A 25,822-nucleotide genomic window follows, 5' to 3' on the forward strand; every position below is an offset into this window, starting at 1 on the left:
GCCACAGTCATCTTTATATCAGCTAATACATGTTTTTAAAAAACAGAACTTTTATTAGTTTTTGTTTTTTTCAGAACTCCTCTTATTGCACCTATCTCACCACCCACATGCTCAGCTGAATCACTTCATCAAGGTGAGAAAGAAACTCTTTTCCTACATTTTACCTCCAATCCCATTGTAACAGTTTGAAATCCATCCATCAACCAGAAAAATCTCAACTAACACATCTTAAAAACACACAGAAAGGGTAAACCGAAAGCTGAAACGCACTTTCTTGGACATTTCATCCCCCAGTAGATTTTTCAAATTCCATGCTAGGTCATGATTGGGTAGCTTCATTGATTCACCACTAACCAGTCACCCGATGGCTTAAAACAGGGCTTGCAGTCTGTGAAAATGGAGATGTTATCACCAAAGTCAGGGGCCTGGGAGACAGCTGGCTTCTTTTACAGAAACTGACATATCTGGAAGGAGATTCAGCCCGGCTTCTGAATGTAAACAGGAATTAGTCAGGTAGAAGCAGAACAAATAAGCACGCTGACTGAGAGATCTTTCCCAAAGAGCGGGACCCGGGGAGTGGAACACACACGCAAACCCTCCCTGGGGTTTCAACCAGACTCAAGAGTCCGGAGAAGGAGGACAGGCTTTGGAGTGGACGAACCTGATTTAGAATACTGGTCCAGCCAGCTCCTAAGACACATGCCAGGCAAATTGCAAAACTCTCTGAGTCTCAGTCTTCCTGCCAGGAAAATGGATGCTGTGCATCTACCTGACAGGGTCGTTGGGAATAATTAGAGCTAAAATGGGAACTCATAAGGCCTAGCACGTCATAAATACTAAACAAATGGTGACACTGTTATTTGAGGAGGAGAAGAGAAGCCAAGGAGGATACCGGAAACATCCTTATGAAAGAGAAGATTTCCAAACGTTCTCTTTTCATTTCACACCAGCCAACGTCCGACGACATCCAGCCAGAGTAAAAGGCACCAGCTGAACTCACTCTCTCCATCCAGCTAGAGGTCAGTGTTACACCAGTCTCCCAGAGGAAGAAAGTAGGGATCCTATTTCCAGAGACTCCTTCTGCCTTTCCAGCCTCATGCCTGCCCTTCAGTGTCTTTTCCTACAATATTCAGGATGAATTCACCATCGTGAGGAAGCATCTCCACGTCATCAGAGAATTTCATTCACTCCTCACTCATGGTTGTGATTGATGGACTGGAGGCACAGATCTAAAAAATAAAGGGGGGAAGGGATTTGAGAGAATAAGAATTACCAGCTGAATCTGACATTCTTCATGGAAGGTTCGCTTGAGTTATTGGAGTTTAATCATAAACCCATTATTTGGAAATGCAAAATTCATTGATGTTCAGGGACCTGGCATTTTTCAGCCAGCCTACTGCCTGCCAAATGAGATCCCACTTGTGTGAATGAGGCTAGAAAGGAGACCACTGTCGTTTCCAGGGGCCTTACTGGGTCATTTCCCATCACCTTACATACCAGTGCAATCTGTTTTTCCCTCTCTGTCCCTATCTTATGTCTCTCTCTGTTACAGACACACACACACACAGAGTTCCCCAGGAGGATGATAAAAGCAATGGCTAAAGCAAAGTGACAAACGGCGTTTCTGGAGCAAAAGGCTCACTGGCCTGGAAGAAATCTCAGACATCGTGTCCCCTATCTGTCTGATACGATTTCATCTAAAATCCTTCCCAGCTGAATGGAGATCAGGCCAGTCTAAATGATTGCCACAAAGTCGATCCTTCCTTTTTTACCACTTCATTCATTCATCCCAACAACAAGCATCTATTAAATGCTAATAACAATAATAAAAGCCTACATTTGCTAAGCCCCTACTCTGCACTAAGCATGCACTGCCAAGGTGGCTCAGCAGTAGAGAATCTGCCTGCAATGCTGGAGATGCAGGAGATGTGAGTTTGACCCTTGGGTTGGGAAGATCCCCTAGAGGAGGACATGGCAACCCACTCCAGTATTCTTGCCTGGAGAATCTCACGGATAGAAGAGTCTGGTGGGCTACAGTTCATAGGGTCACAAAGAGTCGAACACAACTGAAGTGACTGAGCACGCACCCATAAGCACCAAGTATGATGGTGGGGAAAAGAGCCAAGGTGCCCAGAGCCAAAGGTCTTTTCTAGATATTACATAAATAGCTACAAACAAAAATATAGCATTACAGCCTCTAAGCAGTGCTGTGAAGGAGTTCAGAAAGCTGTAAGTGTTCAGCTAGAAACCTGACTTCATCTGGGGAAGACCTTGATTTGTCCAGAGAAGTAAAGGAAGGTTGTGTCCTTAGAGCAAGTGGAGCAAAAGTCTAGAGAAGTGGGCTTGGGCTGGACCATCCTGATCTCATTAAGTTTAGAAAGGCTTTTGTCTTTTTCCTGAGCAGTGGGAAGACACTGAAGGACATCCATGGAATTAATCTTAAAAGAAGGCAGACAGCATGGAGTTAGTTTATAGCCACTTCATCAGAGCTCGGGCAGCTGGAGGCCAGGCCTAAAGACTCAGCCTCCTTAATGCTAAACAGCGTCACAGAAAGGTAATAGTCTATACACCTCCCCCTTCCCAGCCACCCTTTCTCAGAGGTTATCTATGATCAACAACAATTTGAATCCAATACATTTATTGACTTCTCCCCTACTTCTATGCCATGCCTCTCCTCGTGAAGCTGAGGAAAGGCAAATAATCAAAATAAGACATGGATAAATAATTCCAAATCAAGGCAAAATATTGCAAGGGCCATAAAAGAGGTATTGAAAAGGCAACCAAAAAGGGGTAGCAGAGCTCAACCAAAAGATACAGGATGTAGACCCTGACTTTAAGTGGTGACTGCCACTTACTAACCTCGTGATCCTGGACAGGTCAATTCTGTGAATTTCAGTTATCCTGATGCCCTAAGATTGCATTCTGTGTACCAAAAAGACCACTGAGACATCTTCCTTGGATTTTTAAGTTAATGATCAATTTACTAAAGTTACACATTTAAACATATATTTTCTCCTTAGATTTTATGTTCCACATAAAAAAGCAACAAATATTGTTTTCCAGTTTATAAGTGGAGCAAATTTTAAGTATCACTTTCCTTAGTTACTTTTAAAGAGCCTTTCACCTATACTTGGTTACATTTAAAAACAGGTATGGGGTTCCTTCAGATAGTTCAAACTTCATTTATAATTCCATTTTTCATTTTAAGATCAACTGTCTGCCCAACAAATACTCCCAAATAGTTAACCTGATAAACTATGCCTATAAATGTGATTGACATGAATTTCCACTTAAAGATATATCTCAATAATTTGTCAATTATACATTGTAAATTAGAATTACAAAAATATCATTTTAATAGGTCAAATTTTCTTAAATATTCCTAGTATATAAGGATACCAGAAATGGCCTCTTTCTTAATACAAAATTATTTATACTCTAGTCCTAATTACTTTAAACATGTATATAAATATCTAAAACTTCCAAGAAATGAAAGATGCTTGTCCAGTAAGAAAGGCAACCATACTCCTGTTAACTGAAATTGTCTTGCACAGAGCTATTTGGTTGGACAAGAGATTGGGCTCCTTGGGTGGTGCTTTTTGTAAAAACTAAGAAAACTATTAAAACTATTAAATCATCCCGAGGAAGTATGGGAGTTGCCATTTCAGCATTCTTGGGATTGCTTGTGATCAGAGATTTTGGTAACCTTGATGTGACATCCTGAACTCAATTCTTAGAGGTTATGTCAATGAATCTGTAACTTCAAAAGGGACACAGTCACACTATGGGACTCAAGTTATACACAGCCCCTGATCGTGCCTCACAAACGTCTACTCAACAAATGTCTGAAACCCCAATTCAACCTGATCTCTTGATTAGATTACAAGTTTCTTTGGCTCTTAAGATCTCTGCAGGCCTCTTCCATCTAATGTTATAGACACTTTAATGTAATAGAATCTAATGCAATGTAAATGTCCTTTCTATTTAACTCTTTACAGAAGCCTGCATTCCTTGGCTACTGAATTTAGATATATCAGATGATTTTGCCTGACTTGTAATCATAGTTTACAAAGCCAGTCTAGCAATCTCAACTCTCTGGGCCTCTCTCTCCCTATGCTTAGTGTCACAGAGTTGCTGAGAATTAAATGAGAAAAATGCACAGGAAAGCACTTTGTGAATTACAAAGCATGGTACAAATACTAGTGTCCACCAGCGTTGGGAGAGATATTGAAAGAATGAATTACGGGCACCATGAGAACATTGAGAAAGGAGTGATTACTCCATCTGGGCCTTCAACAGAGCTTCAGAGAAAATGGAGCGTTTAGATGGACCTTGACAAATGGGTAGGATTTTAACTGACTGGCAGTAAGGATGGGGAAGCCAGCAAAAGCCCATTTGGAAGTCTTTACAGAAGGCATCAGAATAAAGCTGGCATTGAGCTTTAGAAAAAGGTCAGGGCTTCTCTTGGCATGCAATAGTTTTACACCCTTTACCCTAGTCTTCTCATTTCATACATTTTAAAATAGTTTTAATTAATTCCATGTCTTTATTACCTAGAACTATTCTTACCAAGTAGAAAGTGTTTCAAGAGAATACCGAGGACACCCAATGTTCTCTTTCCAATAGGCTGGTAATATTGTTCAGATGTTCAGCTGTCTCCAACAAAGAGGATTTTGCATAACCACAGATATAAGGACTTATTCTGAGTGGTAAACTAGTAAAATTCATTGCAAGCAGAACTAGCCCTAAGTGAGAAGAATCATCCAAGAAACTGCAGCAAATATGTGATGATGCTTTGGGGCACATTCAAACTCCAATCTAGATGATTCAGTTTATCCAAGCCATTCCATTTCTTTATGCTTATAGGAAATTAAAAAATAATGTTGAAATAGTTTCTAAAATTATGTTTATAGTAACAAAGTTACACTTCTAACATACAAAAATACAGTGCCCTATAATTATGTTTTGTGTGTGTGCTAGACATTCAGTCGTGTAAGACTCTGCAACCCAATGGACTGTAGCCCAGGGGGCTCCTCTCTCCATGGATTTCCCCAGGCAAGAATACTGGAGCAAGTTGCCATTTCCTTCTCCAGAGGATCTGTCCAACTCAGGGATCAAACCTGAGTTTCCTGCATGGCAGGCAGGTTCTTGACCATCTGAGCCATCAGGGAAGCCCATAATTGTGCTATTCAAGGGCTAATAGTAGGATTTATGTCATATATTAATTTATACTCTACTTTAGATGTTTGGTTCAGTAACAGGATGTAAGTTTACAGATGCACACTAAACATCTTCCTCTTTCAATCCTATCTGTGCATTTCTAGGTAACGGGGATGAAAACAATAACTCTGAAGGCTTTCAGGATTTGTGAGACCCCATGACCCCTTTGTCTCCCAAGGACTCCCCCCAACTCTGACAGGCTCTAAGCAAGGCTTTTACAGGCCAGGAATTTAAGATGTGGAAATATTATTTATCCACTATTGCAAGTGCTGTCCCCACACTGGGTAAAACTTAAAATTGTTCATAGTTACAGTGAAGGCAATTAACAGCTGCCTTGATGACCTTGGTGAGTCTGGAACCAACCAGCGGGCTTCCCCTTGGGGGGATCAGGCAGGAAGCTGCCATCACACTGGGAGATCCCTTAAATTCCTTAACAGGGCAGGCGTTTCTCTAGGGCTACCCAGTGTCTTCAGAGAACCACATTTCAATTTGCTTGCCTTGGGGACAGATGCTTAGCTTCCAGGAGTCCCTGGGTGAGGGTGGAGAGCCACCTATTCTCAATACAGATAGACTTTCCATTAAACCCCTTGTTTTCAACACCACGTCTTACTCCTACTCCTCATACTTTTTTGTTCTGCTTCCTCATTTTGCCCAGGTTCTAGAAGAAAGAGGAGCCCCCTCCTCAGCTCAGATGTCTGGACTACAGTTTCCTTGCTTTCCTAGGGTTGGCTGCCTTCCACCATGACTAGTGTCTTCTCACCATTCAGGTTTCAGCTCAAATATAATCTCCTTTGGGAGGAGGCCCCCTGTCTAAAGCAAACCTCCATCTTCAACCTCCCCTCCCATGTCATCCTACCTGCTGGTCTTCACAGGGCATGTATCACTCTCTCTAATTACCTAATTACCTTGCTCATTCATTTGTTATTACCATTGTGCCCTCACTAGTATTAAAGTTCCAGGAGAGTTAAAATGAAATTTTGCATTGTGTCATCACATTTTAGGCCTCTGGTAAATAACAGGCATTCGATAAATAGTAAATAACTAAAATCACTCATTTCTTCAACAAATAGCCATTAAAAGTATATCATGTTTCAGTCATAAAAAAACAATGAAATAATGCCATTTGCAGCAACATGGATAGACCTAGAGATTGTCATAGTAAGTGAAGTGGGTCAGACAAAGACAAATATTATATGACATTGCTCATATGTAGAATCTAAGAAAAAAAGGTACAAATAGTCACTGATGTGGAAAACAAACTTATGGTTACCAAGGGGAACGAGAGAGAGAAGGAATAAGTTGGGAAACTGGGAATGACATATATATATACTGTGCTGTGCTGTGCTAAGTCGCTTCAGTCAAGTCTGACTCTGTGTGACCCCATGGACTGTAGCCCACCAGGCTCCTCTGTCCATGGGATTCTCCAGGCAAGAATAATGAAGTGGGTTGCCGTGCCCTCCTTCAGGGGATCTTTCCAGTCCAGGGATTGAACCTCCGTCCTTTATGTCTCCTGTATTGAAAGGCGGGTTCTTTACCACCAGTGCCACCTGGGAAGCCCCATATATATACTAATATATATAAAATAGATAATGAACCTACTGTATAGTACAGGGCACTCTACTCAGCACTCTGTAATGGGCCTATATGGGAAAAGAATCTAAAAGAGGGTGGATATATGTATAGGTATGTGTATGTATATATATAACTGATTCACTTTGCTGTACCCCTGAAACACAACACTGTAAATCAACTATAATCCAAATAATTAATTTAAAAAATAAAGTAAGCACAATCTTAAATTTAAAAAAAAAAAAAAAAAAAAGGTGTATCAGGAGCCAGGAATTGTGCCTGTAAAGGAGAATTTCATCCATTTATGAAAAATATCATCCTGCCTCCTGACCACTTCCTGCCTCCTCTTGCCACACCCTCCCTCAATCCCCAAAAACAGACATGCACAAGTTGCCTCTGCCTGGCTGCCTCCTGGTCCAGAGAAAAGAAAGACCAAAGAGAGTGTGACCCTGTCCCCCAGCCAACTGCCACCAGAGGCTTCCCTGGCATCTGGCCAGACAGCGAAGGCTGGCTGTCAGTTGCCGGGGCCCAGCCTGGTAAATACTCAGCTGCGGCCAAAGCCCCAGTTCGGGGAGCAAATAGACAAAGGGGCCCAGGTGTCCCTGGAGCGGCCGGCTCCTACTGACCCCAACATGCGGAGGCTGCCTCCGACACAGCACTCTTCCTCAGCCCTGCCTTGATCACAGCAAGCATGCCTGACCACGAGCTGTCCCCCAGACACTTGCAGCTGGCTGGAAAACAAGCATGATCGTGAACACGTGTTGCCACGCCTGTAACCGGACAAATCAGATCACCTGCCTCAGACCCACAGGGCGGGTTGGGGAGGGGGCTGGGCATGACTGTAAAATCCAGTTCTCTGAAGGTTCCACTGGTTTGTTGCTGTTTGTCAGGGATCTAAGGTGACTCAGGTTGCCTCAGTGGTGAGGAACAGAGTATCTTTTATTTGATTGTCCCCTGTTCATCAGCCTTGCTCTTGTCAAGGAGCCCAAACATTCTCATTCAAAGGCTGTATTTACAAATGAAGCGGGATGGCCATAAAAGTGATGACCTTGCTGCTTCTGGAATCTCATAAAAAGTTTCCAGGCTGCTCCTCCCCAGAGCAAATAAGGGCGTTGCAGTTGCTGGTCCCCTGGCCCGGCTCCAGCTGCGGCTATTACATTCCTCCCTCGTCAGCTTTCTTCGGCAGACTTGCCTGCGTGTCAGGGTGCTTAACTCTAAAGGGGCTGCTGAGATCGGAGCGCTCGAATCCAGAGGTGGGAGCAACGCAGAAAGCAAAAGAAGGGAGGGGAAAGGCAGCATTGATCGAGATGTTGTTATGTGCCAGGCACTGTGCAAAGGATTTTCTTCATGAATTTTCTTAACCAAGCTTTATCATTTATTCATAGGCTAGCCCACCCTGGAAACTCTATCCCATGCGCCTATGTATTGAAAATGTTTGGGAAAGATATTGCTCATTTTGTTGGGGTCCTGTGAATATGGTTTCTTAAGATATGTCTATTTTCTGATGGCTGGTATGGTAGAAGCGGCCAGGTGACACTGATGAGGTCAGTGAGAAGCAGCATGCGTGAGGGTGGGGCTTCTGGGAATCTATTCTATTGATATTTCGTGGGCATGTGTCCTTTGCTCTTTTCCATGTTTCCTTCTTTGAATGTGGATATGTTTAGAGGAACACACTCATTTTATGGTCAAAAGGATGGTAAAATAGAAGGAAAGAGCCTAGGACATAGATGGCAAAATGGAGATGCTCCCTCAACCTGCATCTCCCTGCCTCAGAATTCTTGTTATCATGAGAAATTAGCCCCCTTCTTTATGGTGGCAACAGACTTGAGAATGGCCCCAGGGTTCCCACCTACTCCCCTTGCTTCTAAACCATAGAATAGAATAGGGCAAATGTGATGGACTGTCCCTCCGTGAAGACATTCAGTCCAGTTCAGTTCAGTCGCTCAGTCGTGTCTGATTCTTTGTGACCCCATGAACCACAGCACACCAGGCCTCCCTGTCCATCACCAACTCCCGGAGTCTACCCAAACCCATGTCCATTGTGTCAGTGATGCCATTCAACCATCTCATCCTCTGTCATCCCCTTCTCCTCCTGCCCTCAATCTTTCCCAGCATCAGGGTCTTTTCAGATGAGTCAGCTTTCTGCATCAGGTGGCCAAAGTATTGGAGTTTCAGCTTCAACATCACTCCCTCCAATGAACACCCAGGACTGATCTCCTTTAGGATGGACTGACTGGCTCTCCTTGCAGTCCAAGGGACTCTCAAGTCTTCTCCAACACCACAGTTCAAAAGCCTCAATTCTTCAGCACTCAGCTTTCTTTATAGTCCAACTCTCACATCCATACATGACCACTGGAAAAACCATAGCCTTGACTAGACGGACCTTTGTTGGCAAAGTCATGTCTCTGATTTTTAATATGCTATCTAGGTTGGTCATAACTTTCCTTCCAAGGGGCAAGCGTTTTTTAATTTCACTGCTTCAATCACCATCTGCAGTGATTTTGGAGCCCAGAAAAATAAAGTCTGACACTGTTTCCACTGTTTCCCCATCTATTTGCCATGAAGTGATGGGACCAGATGCCATGATCTTAGTTTTCTGAATGTTAAGCTTTAAGCCAACTTTTTCACTCTCCTCTTTTACTTTCATCAAGAGGCTCTTTAGTTCTTCTTCACTTTCTGCCATAAGGGTGGTGTCATCTGCATATCTGAGGTTATTGATATTTCTCCCGGCAATCTTGATTCCAGCTTGTGCTTCCTCCAGCCCAGCATTTATCAGGATGTACTCTGCATATAAGTTAAATAAGCAGGGCGACAATATACAGCCTTGACGTCCTCCTTTTCTTATTTGGAACCAGTCTGTTGTTCCATGTCCAGTTCTAACTGTTGCTTCCTGACCTGCATACAGGTTTCTCAAGAGGCAGGTCTGGTGGTCTGGTATTCCCATCTCATTTTCCACAACATTAGGTTATATGCAACAAGATTTCCTCTTGTTTGTGGACTTGCTTCTTGCAAGGACTCTCCTTGCTGACAAAGTCAACTGTCAAGTTGTAAGAGCCCATGTGGCCAGGAAATACGGGTGGTTTCTAGAAACTACAGAAAGACTACAAACTGTAGGAGGCTTCTAGAAACTATGAGTGCCCTTTAGGAATTGAGAGAGGCCTCCAGACAGTAAGAAGTCAGGACCTCAGTCTTATAGTTGTAAGAAAATATCTTCTGCCAACAACCTGAGTGAGCTTGGAAGTAGATTCTTCCCCAACCAAGCCTGCAGATGAGAATACAGCCCAGCTGACACCTTCATTGTAGCCGTGTGAGACTCTGAGCAGAGGATTCAATCAAGCCAAACTCTTGACCCACAGAAACTGTGAATTAATAAATGCATGTTGTTTAGAGCGCTAAGTTTGTGGCATTTTTGTTATGCAGCAATAAATCACTAATGCACTCATTTATACCTCTTGGATCACTTTCTGTTATGTACAGCCCAATTGACACAGCTGGTAGATACACAGATGGGCATCTCAGGAGACCTCCCAAAACACTGAAAGATGGGAGCAGAGTCTCAGGGTTTGTGGGCGGGCGAAGGACGAGCCAGGGTCTTAGACTTTTCTCTAAACAGAAGAACTGAGTATTCTCATTCACAGGAAAGGCTTTTGGCTGCTGACTATATAACTGCTTTCCAAAATAACATAGGTAATTAAGGATGAATAAAAAGGAAGATTGTTAAATAACACTTTGGGGTAAGTCTTTGACTGAATTAAAGGTAGGAAAGCAACCTATATAGTCCTCTTTTTATAGTTTTGAGTTTTGTTGGAGGTACTTTAATCAGGAAAATAGCGACACCAGCTCACATCCCTTGAGTGCTGACCATGTATAAATTTCTGTGTCAAGCCTTTCACCTGAGTTCTTTTTCATGCTAACATCCATCCTACAAACTAGGGATGACTATTATTCCCACATGACAGGCCAGGAAACTGAGATTCAGAGAGGTTAAGAGGTAGGTCATAGGCAGTCTGCCTTCATATCCAATGTATTTAAGCACTATGCCATTCTTCTGGCTGTAAGAGACAGAAAATAGAGAAAAATACTAAGTAGGGGGAACCACTTTTCCATATTTCAGACACCCGGGATCAAACACAAAATCTTTTTGATATATTTCCTAACAACATAGAGATTAGATTGCTTATACAAATGTGTATCCTACATCTATGTTTTTTCAGTTAATGGGCTCTAAGCAGTTCCTCATGTTATGTGAAGCTTCTTATAAGCATTGGCTGCCTTTTATTCCATTATCTGGATGTGTTGTAATTCACTAAGTCCTTCTCCTAACACAGCCAAATTCAGATGCTTTCCATTTAGGAACTTTTGTATATAAAGCTGCAATTAGCATCTTGGTACATAAAATTTTTCCACATTTTAGTTTAGGGTAGAATCCTCCAGGTTGTGTGACACTGCAACAGAAAGGATGAGTCCACTTCCGGTCACCACCACCAGACTCACAGCACTTTAGCCCAAGATGTCACCATGAGACTCTGAAGACTAGAGAAGGGAGATGTATCTCTTGAGAAAGAATGGCCCCTCCCTTGAACATTCTGTGGGTTCGTGTATTCAAAAGTGACACGAGAGGCTAGGTACCTTTAGAAGGCCAGATTTTTATTGTCATCTGGAATGTGGTGCTTCTTCCAAAAGCTATAAAACTCAAGCCTGATCTTTAGTAAACTTCCCTAATGTTTGTATTTCATAAGCTGTCTCACAGCCACAGCTTCAGACCTTTTTATACGTTCCTAAATAAACACCAGGTCCTGCACGCTGCCTCCTTGTGTGAGCAGACCCCTGCTGTCTGCAAGCCTCCTCGTTCTCCTTGGTACCCATCATATTTCCCATTTTTCTCATGAGTCTCTAAACCCAGAGGCACAAAAATATGCTTTGTTTTTGAGGTCAAATAACTGAAACATTTTAAAATTTTCAGTGTGGTGGTTAAATAACCCAGGAAAACCAGGTGTTTTTTTTTTTTTTTTTATCCCTTCTGCTGTATATATGTTTTGAATTGCAGATATTGAAATGGAAAAGCTCCTTAGACACCTAACAAAAAATAACTAATGTTTGGTGAACGTTGACTGTGTGCCAGCACTGGGCTAAGCGTTTTGCATAGATTGTTTCCTTTAACTTCAGCACAACCCAGTAGACAGACATTACCACCTTTTGCACTTGGGGAAATGAAGGAACAGAGAGATAACTTTTCAAGGTCACAGAGCTATTCAGTAAAGTTGTTCAAGCCCGGAAGATATCGTAGAGACCATTGAGATCTTTTATTTTATTTTTTATTGATGTATATAGTTGATTTACAATGTTGTGTTAATTTCTGGTGTATAGCAGTAATTCAGTTTTACATGTATCTATATATATGTAAATATATATGGGTGTATACATATGTATATACACGTGTGTGTATATATATATATATATGGTTTTCTATCATGGCTTACTACAGAATAACAAATATAGTTCCTGTGCTATATAGTATTAATAGGACCTTATTGTTTATCTATTTTGTACATAGTACTTTGTATCTGCTATTCCCAAACTCCTAATTTATCCCTCCCCCCTTTCCCCTTCGGTAACCATGCATTTTTCTATGTCTGTGAGTCTGTTTGTGTTTTGTAAATAAATTCACTTGTATCATTTTTTAGATTCCACATACAAGTGATACCATATGGGATTTGCCTTGTCTGACTTGTTTTATTTAGTGTGACAATCTCTGTGTCCATCCATGTTGCTGCAAATGGCATTATTTCATTCTTTTTTATGATTGAGTAATATTTCATTGTGTGTATATGTATAGATATATATATTATATATATGTACCACATCTTCTTTATCCATTCATCTGTTGACAGACATTTAAGTTGCTTCCATACCTTGGCTATTGTAAATAGTGTGGCAATAAGCATTAGGGTGCATGGATCTTTTCAAATTATAGAGTTTTCTCTGGATATATGCCTAAGAGTGGGATTAGTGGGTCATATGGCAACTCTATTTTTAGTTTTTTGAGGAACCTCGATACTGTTTTCCATAGCGGCCACTCCAATTTACATTCTCACCAGCAGTGTAGGAAGGTTCCCTTTTCTCCACATCCTCTCCAGCATTTATTATTTGTAGACTTTTTAATGATGGCCATTCTGACTGGTGTGAAGTGGTACCCCTTGTAGTTTTGACTGACATTTTTCTAATAACTAGTGGTGTTGATCATCTTTTCATATGTCTCTTGGCCATCTGTATGTCTTCTTTAGAAAAGAGAGATCGTTGAGATCCTTAACTCAGCTCTAGGACTTCAGGGAACACTGTGAGGTCAAGGGCTGCCTGAGAAGGTAAAGCCAGAGTGAAAGGCTCCTATGAAGCCCACTTTGTTCCCACTGACTTGCAGTAGCAGAATAATGGCTCCCACAACAATGTCAATGTTCTAAGCCTCAGAATCTGTGAATATGTTGCCTTGCATGGCAAAAGGGTGTGATGAAGTTTATGGGTATGATGAAGTTTACAGGTGAGATGAAGTTAAGGACCCTGAGATGGGGAGATTACTCAGGATTATCCACTGGGCCCAATCTAATCACCCAGGACCTTAAAAGTGAAAAATCTTTCCCAGTGTGGTCAGAGGGTGCTGTGGTTATGGGAGGATGGTCAGAGAGAGGCCACGGTGCTAGCTTTGAAGACAAGAGGGCCGTGAGCCAAGAACTGTTCACCTCTCCAGGCTTTCCAAGGCTATAGCCCTGCCAACACCTTGATTTTCACCTAGTGAGACCCCTCCGACTTCTAACCCACAGACCTACAAAATACTCAATTCACTTGGTTTTAAGCCACTTAGAGGTGACTTCTTATGACAACACCAAAAACTTCATGTGCCCCTGCTTCAGCCAGAGCCTCTCCAGTATTACATTTTTGAGATCAGACTTTAGTGTAATATTTCTTTGGGGAAATAAAACAAAAGAGACATTTCCTGATTTTTATTTTTAAAAGTTGAAAACAAATTCTTTTCCCCACTCCCCCACCTCTCTATCTCTCCCTCTCTTTAAGAAGAGAAATGTGGGTGCCCACAGGGAGGATGTGCCTTGTCCAGGGTCACGGGATGGCAGGGCAGCTGGCCCAGGGTTTACTGTACTACAGCACTAGTGAGTGCTCAGTCATCTCCTCCTCTGGACCAGGGCCGCACCTGTGGGCTCTGCCAGCTGATGTGTTTGTTTTTAAATCAAACATTTTGATTTAAAAAAAGCTTCTGTCACTCAGCCATTCAGGCAGGACGAATCAGGCACTGTACCCAGCATCGGCAATGAAGGGGTGAATGCAACCCAGTCCCACGGCTGGGAAACCCAGAGTTCCACTACCGAGAGATATGCAGAGTGTGAAAGGACACAGAGCAAGGCTACCGAGCCCAGTCTGGGAGCTGGCAAAGGCTTCCCAGTGGAAGTGACACCTAAGCTAAAGCTGGAAGGGTGAGAAGAGGCTGAGCAGACCCAGGGAAAGAAGAGTGTTCTATGCAGAAGGATAGTGGTGCATAGGTGTCAAGAGGAGAGAGCGGCAGCTTCCTGAGTTGAGTGTGTATGAAATGCAGGGGTCAAAGAGAAGCAAGTGGGGAAATGTGAGACTGAAGAAGTAAATACCTTGGAGTGAGCACAAAAGGCCTTATGAGCTTAGTTAAATAATCACCTGAGTTTACCTTCAATGAAAGCCCATGCCTTGGTGACAATAGGAAGCCATGGAAGATCTCCCAGCACTGATGCAGAAAGATGTGACACATAGAACTGGGATCAAGTAGGGAGACAGTAACTTCCTGTTGACTCTGAATTCAGTGTGGTGATGGGTATGATGAAGGCGTGTGCAGACTGCAACAGGAGCAGGGAGGAAGATCTGGGGCTCTGCCTGGGGAGGCTGGGAAGGTTCACAGAGGATGAGTATAGCAAAGGGCATGTTAAGTGATTTTGTTTTTCTCTACAATCTTCTGTGAGCACCTGCTAAGTCTCTCGGACACATCACATCCCTGTAGATCTTCTTGCCTTGAAAATTCTACTTAGTCACACCTCTATCCCTGTGTTTTTAAATGCTATATTAATGATGTGTCTTCATAGTATAATGTTTAAGTAACTTTCTAAGGGTATATGGTAGAAACCACTCCCTGCCTTCAATAAATTTCTTTGTTGACAACAGACAAGACAGCAAAGTGTCCAGGCTTATGGGGCTGAATCATAAATTCTAAGTCATTCATGGCTGTTCATTAACAGTTTCATTTGCCAGTCTCCCTTGCAGCTAAGGGTAGATGGACACATGACCCAATTCTGATTAGTAATGTTCTGATCAATTATATATAAGTGTAAGTCAGCTGGGAGGGCTTCTGTGATACTTTTGTTCCTCCATTGATAAAATGACATAGTCATTCGGGAAAGGATCCTTTGCCTCTCTACACCCCTACCTCCTACCAGCTTTCTATCTTTGAATACTCTTGTGATATCTGGGAATATGGTAGCCATCTTGCAGCCATGGGGAAACCAGAAGAATCAATGATCAATGACCCACATATGTATGGAGAATGGAAATGTTCCTGGCATCTTGATGACATTGTTGTGCTGAAGTTCTCACTTTAAAGTACTTACTTCCAGTCTTCATATTACATAAGACAGTTAACCATCTTCATGGCATAGGCACTATCAGTCAGATTTTTTGTTACTTGTAACCAAATATATCCTAAATTATATAATTGTTTCCAAAAAGAGGATCATGTTTCTTTTCATTGGAATTATGAGACTCTAAGGCTATTAACAGAGAACAAAGTGGTAGTCTACAGCCAACTAGCCACATGAAGAAGCAAGATAACCACTCCAGTTCTGGAATGGGAAAACTTCCTTCTCCATTCCTTCCTTCCCAGTGATGACTCTTCCTTGGCTGGGAGGAGATGTCTGCTTTTCTGATTTCATGGCTTTCAAGAGCACCCATTGCTTCATTGCCCTTTGCCTCTGGCCAGGTTCATGGTGGTCCCTCTGAGGGCCTGGCTGGTTAGGAAAGTTTGACTTGTCAAAAATCAGAATCAGGTTTTTTTTTTTTTTTTTTTGGCCACTGCAAAGGTAAGCTGTCACCAGTCCTATCAACAGTCACAGCAGAGAGAGAGCTATTTATTCATCTGCGACCTTCATGAGTCACAGTCTAAACATTCTATGAACCCTCCTCTGGCAAGTCAGACCCTGCCCTGATCTCTGGAGAGAGTGCTTCCCACCCAGCACCACTTCAACACAGCAGACTCTCGGCTTTTGGCTGTCTAATCTTGGCACTGCACAAGTGGTCATGTTATTAATGACGCTGAGTCATCATATAGGGCATTCCATCTGGAATGTATGCACTATCTAATGAGTAGGAGGAGGATGGAGGTCTACTCTGTCCCAGGCAAAATGTGAGGTTTCTCATGGCTTTGCTGCTGCCTTACTGTATCCCCTTTAAAATACAATCCTAAATATTTGCATGTCTATAAATTGGTTCAATTTTTTTAAGAGAGCGATCTGAAGCAAGTCTCCCTCTGTCCCCCTCCCTGTCTTCTAGACTCCCTTTCCCATGTCCCTTCCCTGGAGACAATCACTGTTAATCATTTTTAGACATCCTACCAGAGATATTTTCCTCCTCTCCTTTGTCTTATTCCTCCCTCCTCCCTCCACACCCTCCCACCTTCTCTCTCCCGCTCTCATTCTCACTCTGTGTGTGTGTATATATACACATACACACATATATACACACACATATAAATGTATATGCACACTTTTTTTTTACACTGGTGATAGTCAGCTTTATACACTGTTCTCTGTCTTGCTATGTTCCCTTATATTCACTTATCAATTCTTTCTGGAGATCCTTCCACACCATTTCATATAGGACCTACTCATTCTGTGAATGTCTGCACATCACTCCACTATAGACTGTAATATATTCAGCCAGATTCCTAACTGATAGACTTTAGATTTTTTTTCCTAGTCTTTGTTAATGCTTCAACCAATGTCTTTTCACAACTGTCTTACTGTGAGAACATTTCTGAGGGATTAATTATTGGGCATAAAATTTCTGAATCATGGCTAATTCATTTCAATGTATGACAAAAACCACTGCAATGTTGTAAAGTAATTAGCCTCCAACTAATAAAAATAAATGGAAAAAAAATTTTCTGAATCAGAGTATATGCATTTAAAATTTTGGTTGATAATGACACATTTTTATCCAACTATGGAGCTAATTTATATCTTATCAAGAATGTATGAGACCTTGAAATTATTACGTTAAGTAAAAGAAACAGGAAACCAAAAGGCCACGTGTTATACAATTCCGTTTATAATGAAATGGCCAGAATAGGTAAATCCTTAGAGATAGAAAGTAGATTGCTGGCTGCCAGGGGCTGGGAGGAGAGAACAGTAAGGAGTGACTAATAGGTACAAGTCTTCTTTTGGGACTGATGAAAATGTTCTGAACTTACATAGTGTTGATAGTTGTACAATCTACTAAAATCCACTGAATTGTATCCTATGTAATGAATTGCAAGTAAATTATCTCAATTAAGCTGTTATTTTTAGAAAAGAATATTCTGGAAATAATGCATATTTTTAAACACTGTAATAAAGAAAATATTCTTGCCTTTAAAAAATACAGTCCTGTCCTTGTATGACAAAGGTCAAGTCTCTCCACTTCTTGGTGGCCCCCTCTTTTAAACATCCTCCTGTTTGTCAATGTCAATCAGGATTCAAACAATTTAACCATACATAGGTTAAATTATAGGTCTGCCCAGCCCTAATGGTGAGGGAGACGGAAGGGAGAAACCTAGACTGTTTTTTAATTTTAGACTTGAGTCTTTAACTAGAATTTTTCAAATTATTTCAAATTTCTGCTCAATCTCTGTTTATACAGTGAGTATAAATATCCTGTTTGAAGTAAGAAAATGTTCAAGCCTTGATGACAAAATTCGTGGAAATTTCATTCATCAATGTTACTTCTATCAGGAAGTCTTCCCTGATCTCATTAGGTAGTGCTCCATTTATGAGTTCCTGTAGCACCTGCTGCTTCCCTGATGAGAGTGCTTATCATATCAGTAATTGCCTAATGTCAATCACCCTTATAGAATTTGCAAGGTCTCTGAAAGCAGGGTCTATCTCATATCACTACCATCTAGAACATTCCCTGACACATAGTAGGCACCTCAAGTCATACAAATGGAGTGAAAGAGGTAGAGGGAAGCAACCACCTTCTACAGCCAGGCAGATACCAAAACTAGCCCTCAGGCCCTAAACTTAGAAGAGAGGCTGGGGAAACCAGACTGACCACAAGGCTGTTTTTAACATCCTATCCAGCGGTGTCCATGACAATATCAACACCTTGAGGACAAGGTAAAAGTGTAAGCCAAGTCTTACACTTTTTTGTTCAATAAAAAGGGAGTCTACAGACTTGGAGAATGGACTTATGGTTGCCAGGGAGGAAAGACATGGGGAAGGGACAGTTAAGAAGTTTGGGATAGACATGTACACACTGCTATGTTTAAAATGGACACCCCACGGGGTCCCACTGTAGCCCAGGGAACTCTGCTCGTGTCCATGCAGCCTGGATGGGAGGGAAGTCTGGGGGAGAATGGACACAGGTATATGTATGGCTGAGTCCCTTTGCTGTCCGTCTGAAACTATCACAACGTTGTTAATCAGCTATCATGTTCATGCTCATGCTGAGTTGCTCAGTCGTGTCCAACTCTTTGCGACCCCATGGCCTATAGCCCACCAGGCTCCTCTGTCCATTTCCCAGTCAAGAATACTGGAGTGGATTGCCACGTCCTTCTCCAGGGGATCTTCCTAACCTGGGGATCAAACCCAGGTTTCCTGCATTGCAGGATTGTGGATTCTTTCTGGACCATCAGCCCCATTAATCAGCTATTCTCCAATATTAAATTAAAAGTTTTTTAAAAGGGGAGTCTAATCTTTTTTCCAATCTCTTAGTAGCCTTGAGAATATTACCTGAGGTGTTATGTTTGCATAACAACCCAAAAGACCTTGAGTAAAGTGTTGCAAGGACATTGGGCCAGGCAGACTTCCCCTAGAGCCCTGGGATAAATGCAGCAAGACACAGGAAAACAGGCATTAATGGGGAAGACTTACCAATAGGCAAGGGCATCATTCATTGGAAGGAGACCATGTCTCAAGGTTCTGTCCTGAAATGTCATTAATTGCCAGCAGGCTGGCCATGCTTGTGAGGTGCTACTCAAGGGTCCTTGAGCCTAAGTTCAGGAAACTTGTACCCCCTTGAAATCCTGCCACTAGTAGGAGAAGCTGTCTTCAGATCAGGTGGCCAAAGTTGGCAGAGGGAGAGAAGGCACATCAGCTCTTTGTTAAGAACCTACAAGTGGGAGAAATGGCGAGAGCCAGCAGATTTTCTGGTTACTAATTAAACCACAAGGGCCTTCTGGGACCTGGCCAGGGGAAAGAAGGCATGTGAATGGAGAAAGAACAGGAGCCCAGAAAACATGCCAAGAGAGGAAGTCAAGGAGTTGGAAATCATTGCTTCAGCCCTCATGTTTTCTAAATATTTGACCAACACTTAGTCATCCCATATTCCTGAACTCGAGCGGTTCTGTGTATAAGACGGAGAAAATAGGTTCTAACGTTGCAGGCTTGCTCTGGATATTAAAGGAGATTACATGTTCACAGTGCCTGTGCCACTGTACTGTGCAGTCGCTAAGGTGTGTCCAGCGCTTCATGACCCCATGGACTATAGCCCACCAGGCTCCTCTGCCCATAGCATTTTCCAGGCAAGAACACTGGAGTGGGTTGCAATTTCCTTCTCCAGGGAGTCTTCCCATCCCAGGGATTGAACCTGCGTCTCTTGCTTGGCAGGTAGGTTCTTTACCACTGAGCCACCCAGGAAGCACTCACAGCCCCTGATCTACAGTAAATGCTCCATACATACAGATATTATCATCGCCATGTAGGCAGGGGCAGAAGCAAAGTCAGTTTTCCTTCCTGTTTCAATGTGGCCCCCCACCTAAAATGTCTGACCCTGGACTGGTTTAGCAAGAGAATTTCAGGTTTTATCTGGTTCTCTTCCAATGCTGAATATACCATCTGAGCCCTGTCCCTACCCTCTGTCTTCGGGCTAACACCTGGCACTCACAGCCCTGCACCTCTTCTCAGGTGGCCCCAGTGATGAAGAATCTACCTGCAAGGCAGGAGACACAGGAGACATCAGTTTGATCTCTGGGTCAGGAAGTTTCCCTGGAGGAGGACATGGCAACCCACTCCAGTATTCTTGCCTGGAGAATCCCACGGACAGAGAAGCCTGGGGAGTTAGAGTCACAGAGAGTGGGACACAACTGGGGCAACTAAACATGCACACACACATCTACCTGGGCTTATCTAGAACCTTCCCACTAGGATCTTAAGCTCCTCCAGATCCAATCCAGCTTTCAAATTTTTGTGTATACTCCCTGTCCCTCCTGACCTCACTGGACCCTGCATCTGGACTCTCTGGCAAATGACTCCAAGAAGCCATCCTGGAGGCTGGCTTGGGTTTATCTGCTGGTGAGCTTCGCTTCCTGCTTCCTTAATAGGAAGCCTTAGCCAGTTCCCCGGGTCTCACAGCCAAGGCCACAGTCAATCATCCAGTTGGCTTCACGGTTGAACAACCAAGTCCCTAGATTTGGACACCTGGCATGGAAATGGTGCCCAGTAAAAGTGTATGGAACCCAATGGTCTCATATTTCATATCCATTTCCAGCTCATCACTGAAATGGGGCTGAGACCCTACTCCTAACAAGGCTAAAACCTCATGGGAAATGGCCATTTGCCTCAGACCAAAGGACCAGGAAATTGCTCTTTGATAGACAAATGCAGCTTGTCTGAAGAATCCAGAGAATAAACATATCCCAAACCACTTTTAAGGTGTGATTAAATAAATTCATCTCCTTGCAGCCATGAGAAAAAGGGGGGAGAAACTCACTGAGTACCCACTGTATGCCAGCCAATTTCTTATGTAATTCATAAAACACTCTGTAGTCTTGACAGTTCAATTTTTTTAATTGAAGAATACAGTTGATTTACAATGTTTAAGGTGTACAACAAAGTGATTCAGTTAGAAATATATATTCTTTCTCAGATTATTTTCTATTACAAGTTATTACAAGATATTAATATAGTTCCTTGTGCTGGACAGTGCATCTTTATCGTTTATTTTCTATATAGTAGTATCTATTAATCCCAAATTTCCAGTGTATCCCTCCCCACTTTCCCCTTCAGTAACCCTAAGTCTGTTTTCTGTGTTCCGTGAGTCTATTTCTGTTTTGTAAATAAGTTCCTTTGTATCCTTTTTTTAGATTTGATATATAAGTGATATCACACGACATTTGTCTTTCTCTGTCTGACTGACTTCATTTAGTATGATAATCTCCAGGTCCATTTTTCAGGTGAGCTATGAAGCTCAGCTCAGATTAGTAATTCACCCTAACAGTTACACAAGTAACCAACCCTGGACCTAAGTCCATACCTGTCTCCCAGCTCAGGGTCTCAGCACTCTAATTCCCCAATAGTAGCCGTAAAAATGAAAAGTTCACCTTCCAAAAGGGACAGTTACCATAGAGACATAATATCTCTTCGGCCACCACTCCCCACTTCTCTTTCCCACTGAAGACACTGTTGAGATCCTGGCTAGCCATGAAGCAACTGGGCTGTCTTCCTCTTAAAGCCCTTCCCAAGCCACGCGCCCCCCCCACCCCAACCTTGAGAGATAGTATAGTGTAGCACAGTTATTAAAACCAATTCCAGAGCCAGGCAGTCTGTGTTCAAATCCTGGCTCCACCACTTAGCAGCAGTGTGACTTTGGGAAGGTAAGGTGTTTAATTATTGTACCTCAGTGTCCTCATCTGTAAAATGGGGGCGATAACAGTAAAATCTATCTCATAGGTTGCTGAGTAGATCAACAAAGTTCATAGAAGTACTGACACATAGTAAGGACTCCATGAATTCTAGAGACAGTTACTACAGGTTAATTTTACAATACTTTAATGAGGTGTTTTTTTTTTTTTCATTGAACAAATGAAGGAACAGAGGCAGAGAACTGTTACTTTGTGCCCACAGTCACACGCAGCTAATCAGAGAAAAGGCTAGGATTAGAAAGAAAGCTTCCCCCCATGACTCATTCAGGGCTCTCTCTCCTCCTACTCACTGAACCAAAAGGCAGAAGAAGCAGTTAAGCCATTGATTCAAAGCACCATCTCCTCTCCCCACAGTTCACCCTGTCACATGAACCACGGTGAAGTCACCACAAACATCCATTTATTTATAAACCGACAACATTAACCTCTTCACTTAAAAGCCTCTTGGAAACTCGCTGGTTAAAAGCATTTCAGATTCTGTCAGAGAAACAAGCTCACACTGACATCTTGTCTCCAGATGCCTTTGAAAACCTGTCCAGAACCCCCTAAGCCTTCACCAAGGGACGATCCGCTGCGCTCCACACTTCTAAGGTTTCCACCGTTGGGTGTGGGTGTTCTCTGAAAGCTTTCTCTTCTGACAAATTTCCGTGCTTTGAGTCATGGCAAAAGCAGAGGTAAATGAAGGGCTGCCAAAGGTTTTGACATTTACATAAGCTCTTAATCAGCTCTCCAGTTCATTACAGTGGGATGGATCAATTACACTGCTGTCCAGAGAAACAGGGGTCTCGGGTCTGCTATTTCGACTTAGAGAACATAAGGGGCAGCTTCTCCCTGTCTAAAAATTGAATCTTGTGCTGTATTCTTGATATTCATTCATTTGATGAATACTTATCGGCTTCTTGACCTGGGGATTATACTAAGTGCCACAGATATAATAATAAGTAAAATAGATATGATCTCTGACTTCATGGCACTTATAGCTAAATGGGAAAACAGACCCTAAACAAAATAAAGGGTACTAGAGAGTGTATAGCAGGGGGACATAAACTTGACCATGCCTGTGGTCAGGGAAGACTTCTGCTGGTAAATGATATTTCACCTGTGAGCCAAAGGTTTGGAAGTGGATCCTTCCAGTATAGATGTAAATAGGATAGCTAAAGTAGAAAGCAAGCAGGAAAGATGAAGACAGGAGATGAAGTCAGTGAAAAGGCACTGTTTATTGTAGGAACCGCTGAGAGGTTATAGCCACAGTATCCAAGGGTACCATCCTCTTGATTATTGTAAGATATTTGCACTTATATTAATATTGGGGTTATTTCTCTTTCATCTTATACCAGCTGCCATCATAACTACCATTTTTCTAACAGTGTGTTTGCAATGCTATTTATTTTATATAAATTATCTCAGTTGATTCTCACCCTAACAATATAAGAAATATACTGTCATTATACCCATTTTACAGAGGAGAAAAGTGAGGCTCAGGAAGGGCAAATAATTTGCCCAAGATCACACAGATGAGATGAGACTGGAATCCATGTGTCTCTGATTCCAGGTCCAAGTTCTTACCAACTCAGTACTACAGGTTTCCCAACGGCAGGAGCTGGGTCTTTCTGATTCTGCTTGGTTTGGTAGAGTGTGTGTGCGTGCTAAGTGGCTTCAATTGTGTCTGACTCTTTGCAACACTGTGGACTATAGCCCACCAGCTCCTCTGTCCATGGGATTCTCCAAGCTCGGGGCTGGTGCACTGGGATGACCCAGAGGGATGGGATGGGGAGGGAGGTGGGAGGGGGGTTCAGGATGGGGAACACATGTACACCCATGGCAGATTCATGTCAATGTATGGCAAAACCACTACAATATTGTAAGGTAATTAGCCTACAATTAAAATAAATAAATTTATTTAAAAAAAAATACTGGAGTGGGTAACCATTGCTTTCTCCAGAGGATCTTCCCCACCCAGGGTTTGAACCCACATCTCCTGTGTCTCCTGCATTGGCAGGCAGATTCTTTACCACTAGTGTTACCTGGGAAGCCCAGTTTGCTAGAGCCTGGCCCATAATCGGAGCTCATTTCTCCAAGCTTCCTATTGCTATCCCCACCTCTCCCTAGCTATGACTTCCCTAGGGCTTACTGCACACCAGTCACAGCCCTGAAGCCCTTCTCATGTGTCAGCTCATCATAATCTTTATCACAGCCTAGAAAGTACAGACTGCTTTCTTCATTCTCTCCATTTTACAGACAAGAAAAGTGCCTTACAGAAAGGTTGACAGCTTGGCCAAGCACACACAGCATGAAGTGGCCAAGTGAGGACTCTAACCCAGGCGGGCTGGAGTCATGACCGCTGGAGGTGATCATTCCTTTCGCAAACTGGGCACAGGGACCTATTTCATGTTTCTTGGAAAACATACATTTCTATCCCATCCAGCTTCACAAATGCCAGTATCTCTTCCTGGGAGAACTTCCCCCACTGCACGGCCTGACTTATCCTCCCCCAGGCTTCCTCCAGTTCCTTTTCTCAGACTCTTGACCGGGTTCCGCTGCCCTCCTGCATGCCCCTCATCACCCTACACTTCCCCTTCTAGCACTCATCACGTAAACTGGGTATTTCAACTCCTGGCTCACTTATCTGCCACCCACACCGGGCAGAGCCCAAGCCACCCAGGCACCGCCACGTCCACAACTCCTGGCACTGGGGCAGGGCTGTGTCATTTGTATGAAATGAGTAGATAAGTCGATTAAGTGAGTGAATACTGAGTCACCCGTTTTGGTTCCCCATTGTGTTTTGTACATACCAGGCCTCCTTCAGTGTTGCTGGATGATTAAATGAGTGCATCATCTGATTCCAGAAATTATTTCTTCCTTTTGGCTGTTTTTTGTTTTTTCCTTTTCCCTTTCCCTGTTTACAAAGCCTAAAGAAAAATGATAGATGTACAAAGATCAAGGATGAGGCAGCTGGTTTACAGGAAAGGTAAGGAAAAGTGAGAATCTAGAATTTTTCTCTCCAGTTTCAATGTGGAAAGGGGAAAAAAAAAACCCAATCTGAGGTCTGACCTGCACTGTGCAGGCTCGTGGTCGCTCTGAGCCCTGCTCTTCTGGTCTGCCTGGCCCTCCTGACCCTCGCAGCCCTCCTGGAGCCCGAAGTCTCAGTCCCCGAGGCTCCCAGGAGGGCGGGAGCTGGCGTGCGCGGTGATTGTTCCTGCGCCCCAGGACGGCGGCTGTTCTGGGCACTTCAGGAAGTACTTGCTCCAAAAGGCCCTTCCAGCTATTGTTACAAGGGCCAAGCCCGCTGAGCTGGCACCGGGACAGGCTGCCCCCTCCAGGCCAAGGGTCTGTCCAGGTCCCTGGGAGCCGGAAGGTGAAAGACTGGGTCGGCCAGCGAGGGATACTCGAACCAGGAAGGAGTCTTGCGCTCAAGCTTCCCCTTTTGTTACGCCATCAGCGCCAGGAGCTGGCTGCCTCTTCGTCAATTTCTGTCTCCTCTGGCCACGCACGTGTTGATTAAGGATAAGCCAGATGCTGCCGCTGATATGCGGCTGGGCCAGCGAGGTCTATCCAATGCCATGGAAGGAAGGTGGGCTTCAGCATCGAGACTCCAGGCTTGTAGGCTGGCTCCATGCCTCCCTGTGCCCTTGGACACTTCTCCTCTCCTCTTCCTCTTTGGTTAAAAAAAAAAAAAGAACCTCTCAACCAGCTTGAGAGGTTAAGAGGATGCACTGAGCTAAGATTGATGAACCTGTCAGGCACACAATGGCTGTGGGAAAATGCTAGCTTCCTTCCTCCTCCCAGGCAGCTGGACGAGGGTGGGTCACGGTTGTGCAGGGTTCCTCCCTGGTCCAGGCTGCCGGCCCAGGCGCTCAGCCCACCCCAGCCTGAATTCTCCTGACAGCTGCCCTGCTTCTCTGCTTGGCCTTGCTTGTGACTCCTGTTTGAACCAAGAAAAGCTTCTGCTCTGCTCCAGCCACAAAAAAAAATAGCAAGCATGATGCAATATGTGTCTCTCACAGCCACCACCACAGAGGCTTCGGATGTCCATTCCAAATCCATGCCAGATAAGTCCGTGCCCTCCTGTTTCCACAAATTCTGGGTATTCTCGTGCCACCACTCCACCTACAG

At 43.2% G+C, this 25,822-nt stretch overlaps 1 long non-coding RNA gene across 1 annotated transcript; it reads right to left on the reverse strand.

Moving 5' to 3' along the window:
- Positions 1-30: 30 nt before the first annotated feature.
- Positions 31-25,600, reverse strand: LOC139036992 (uncharacterized). Its single transcript, XR_011489771.1, has 3 exons — positions 24,761-25,600; positions 24,502-24,618; positions 31-1,229 (listed from the first exon to the last, which is right to left on the reverse strand). It is a non-coding gene; the product is annotated as an uncharacterized lncRNA (long non-coding RNA).
- Between the last annotated feature and the right edge of the window lie 222 nt (positions 25,601-25,822).

This window comes from Odocoileus virginianus, chromosome 10 (genome assembly GCF_023699985.2).
Source record: "Odocoileus virginianus isolate 20LAN1187 ecotype Illinois chromosome 10, Ovbor_1.2, whole genome shotgun sequence".
Lineage (NCBI taxonomy): Eukaryota > Metazoa > Chordata > Mammalia > Artiodactyla > Cervidae > Odocoileus > Odocoileus virginianus.